Source organism: Dipodomys merriami, unplaced genomic scaffold (assembly GCF_024711535.1).
Source record: "Dipodomys merriami isolate MVZ:Mamm:240054 unplaced genomic scaffold, mDipMer1.0.p SCAF_842, whole genome shotgun sequence".
Taxonomy (NCBI): Eukaryota; Metazoa; Chordata; class Mammalia; order Rodentia; family Heteromyidae; genus Dipodomys; species Dipodomys merriami.
In genome coordinates, this window is record NW_027206449.1 from 1 (window position 1) to 4,078 (window position 4,078).

Sequence of the window (4,078 nt, forward strand, 5' to 3'; positions counted from 1 at the left end):
TATATATATATATTGTTTTAAATGTTCATATATCTTTGTGTATATATATATATATATATATATATATATATATATATATATATATATATATATATATATATATATATATATATATATATATATATAGGATTAGAGATATAGCTTAATGACAGTGCTTATCTACCATGCTTAAGATACCAGGTTCAATATCCACTAGCACAAAAATCACAAATGTAATACAGATTCATATTGGGAAAATGTTTAAGCTGTATCTTAACTGCCACTTTCCAGCACACCAAAATTTCATTCAATGGATACACTAAGTGAAATAAACTAAGGTTAGCAATTTAGTTTACAGAGATCATTTCTACCTAGTTTCTATAATCAGAATGTTGCCTGTTATTACTCAATCTATGATGAAAATAATGAGGTTTCAAAAGTACATTCAGAGTTAATTCTTTCACTTCAGATTTCAACATTAAACCATCAAGGTAGATTCTACATATAGACCATAATTCCAATGAAATCTTGGGTAAAAATCTTGTTGCAGAATGAGTTCCTAAGTGATAATGGTTTTCTCTTTCTGACCACATTTCCAATTTATGAAGTCATAAATGTAACAGTACCAGAAATCTTACTGGCTGTCAAATAAAGAAAAAATAAGAGAGGCTCTAAACTATATTTGTTAACACACCAAGCAGTATATCAGACAAGATATTGTAAAATAAGATCTATACTTTAAGCCTCTTTTACCAGTTAAAGGATTTTTTTCAAATAAGAAAGTAATAGACAAAATACACCATCAAGTTTTCTATTTTAAAATCTAACCACCAGAATTTACCAACTAAGATTGAAAAATAGGAGAATAAACAGGAAAAGGTTCTAAAATCCTATTGGAACAATAACCTGTGATATCACGGGTTATTCCACCAGAGTATGAATGAAGTTTGATTTTAGGGCTAGCCCATCCATTAAACAGATGCTACATTAAACTTAAAGTTGCTTAATAACAAAGTATTTGTGTCATTGGCTATTCTGGTTAAATACACACTATGTTCATTATGGTTAAAACAATAAATATTAATTTGTACTTTAAGTCATAGTTCAGTTGGTTGCATAGCTATTCAGGAAAGCTCTCATTCATCTAAATGGTGACTTACAGAGACAGGATTCTTCCATATTGCAGTTTAACATTTGGAATATGTAGTTTCCAAGGTTGCCACAGAACAGATGCTGGGGAATAAAATACAGGATTTTATGGATTGAGCTGGAAATTGCATATACCATTTACAACTATGTGCTGTTGTCTAGAATTTAACCATATTATTTTACCTTGCTCCAAGAAAGGATTGAAAATATAGTTTATGTACCTAGGAAGACAAAATGGATTTGTGAACATGAGGAATGCTGCTGTAGTTTGATGTTAACTGTTCTTTTTATCTTTGTAGAACATATTAGATACTATGGTAATTTCTTTCCTTTTCTGTATGCCTCAAACTCATGTGGCAAAGGAACACTCACTGCTCTAAAGTATAGACCTAAAAGTTATCTCCAGCTTCTCCCTTTCCTCAGTGCTCCCACAGTCATCAACATTCCCGTGGCTCATTTTTTTCAGCCTATTCCTTTATCACCAGCACCACCAGCTCACGTGTTCAACTAGCCTCTCCTGGAAAGAAATCTCTGCCTCCACTCTGACCTCAACCACAATTTTCCCACCCCATCCATTGTCACTTCCACCAATGCAGAAACAATAACAAATCTTTCTTATCCTAAGACATATTACCACTCTCCTTACCTTTACACTTCAGTAGGTTTACTTCAGGCTCTATAAACTGAGACAACTAACTTTTTGATCCTTTTGCTCAATATTATAGTTTAACCAGTTGTATTATATTCTGACTCCAGGACGTCTTTACTGTCTATATTTTGCTGCACCCTACTTTCCAGACTCTTGTTCTCTATTACTTAAACATATGCTTCTGTGGCAGAAAAACAAACATTTTATTCTGCTGAAAATTTTCAGACTATTTTCTTCTAGTTTCAGGGAATAACCAATAAATTCTCATCATCTAAATCACCTATCTCCATAATGGCACATCAGAATTTCTTGATCCTAACTGTAAGTTGGTACTTACTGTTGAGCCTTCCTCTATGGTCACATTCTCCTTATTCTCCCCAACTTCTAGTAACTACAATTCTATTCTCAACTATGACATCAGCTTGGATAAGGTGGGGAAGTGAGGGTGGGGACGTTTTTTCTTTTCATCTTCTCATGACAGTTAACATGATATACTGAGTTTTATTTTAGAAAGGTATATTGTTTTGACTAATAAACCAAAATTAATAAAAAGATAATAATGATAATAACAGTGATTTGAAGAACAAAACTAAAAAATCAGTGGCTTGACAAAAGTTTGTTTCTTCTCTCCTAAAGTCCAAATTAGGTATTCATGATAGTCAAGCAGCTCTTCTCTTGATGTAGGAATACAGATTCTGCCACGGATTCTGCTTAACTTTGATATTTGGCTTCCAGTGTCACTAGTGCAAGAAGAGAAAGGATAATGATTAGGAGAGTTTTGTAGATGAGGCCTGAAAATAGCACATATCATGGGACTGACAATATTACATGGCTAGAACTCTTTTACATGGCTACACATAAAAATCAAAGTAAGGTGTGAACTCAAAGGATACTGGATCTGAAAAATAGCTTTCCTTTAACTATTTTCCTATCACTCCAGCTCCTTCCTCCTCTGCATATTTCTAGTATTTTCTAGAACCTTCCTGATATGCTGCATCAAACTCTGAACTGGACTCTGTTAAATATCTCACAATATCTCCTACAACTACAAAACTGCTCTGCACACTAAATGAGTTCCTTACATATGGACTAAGGAGACAAACAATAATCTCTTAGGAGCTATTAAAGTATATATAGGCATTTCTTCATATTCTAAGTGGTCCCAGACTTCTAGAAATAGAGAGTTTGGCTCTACACATTTTATTATTCCTTTCCTTGCCATATAGATATACACTTGCAATATTTTAAAATATGAAATGCTTTAGCAATTTGTTTGTCATCCTTATACAGGAGACATGCTAATCTCTGCATCATTTTGATCTTAGTATACAGTATATGTTGCTGTAGCAAGTAGTTGATATTGCTTTCTATTGCCTTCAGCATGTTGATGCTCTAGTCAGCCCTTCTTTACTGTTTCTACAATATGCAGCAATGGATTCTACAACATATACAATCAAATAAATACAATCTCTAACAAATGTAATTATTCCATATTATATATTACATTGTTATATATTAATGTAATTACTAACATATATTTGATTATAGTTTACAAGAGAATAAATAAATGCGAAATTGTTCATGCTGTGGCCCCTGGGAGCACTTGTTCACTTTGCTGATGCCCATCCCTAAAATAATATAAACTTGTCTTCTTTCCTCTCTTCCTACCATTACCATGTGTTCATTGAAGAGTATTTAATAAATGAAGTCATCTAAGAATTCTAACCAAATCTACAATTTTATCAGCAATTCACCTTTATATTATCCCAATAAATCAAGACAGAAAGAGATGAAGAAGAAGAAATTAGAGAGCTAAAGAAGTCTTAAAAGTGTGGTGGATATTAAAGCAGATAGTTGTGACAGAGCTATGATAGACTTTTCAATAGCATCCTAGTTAAACCATGACAAGTCTATACATCCCAAGAATTTCATAATGCCTCTTCTTTAAACACAACATAAATATGGAAACATACATATAATTGCATCAAATCAACTTCATGAAGAAATAATATGGCTTGTCAGAGGTGTCTATCTGAATAGCATTGAATAGAGGCACAAATCTATTTCTAAAAGGAAACTAGAAGAATAATTCATGTATTTTTTAAACAAAAGTGGTAACAATTTCCATGATAAAGGGAAAAATACTTCAAATATTTCCAAGAATATTAAAGTCCATGGGCTCAGTCAAAATTTCTATGTACCAAAATCAATATCATTGTATAAGATAATGTTTGTAGAAGTTGTCATTTTAATTGACTTCTGTTCCCTTGGCCATTATTTTTATCATCACAGTGATTAAGG

At 32.3% G+C, this 4,078-nt stretch overlaps 1 pseudogene; it reads right to left on the minus strand.

The window, feature by feature from the left end:
• Positions 1-3,022: 3,022 nt before the first annotated feature.
• LOC138820161 (U6 spliceosomal RNA) lies at positions 3,023-3,120 on the minus strand (annotated as a pseudogene).
• Between the last annotated feature and the right edge of the window lie 958 nt (positions 3,121-4,078).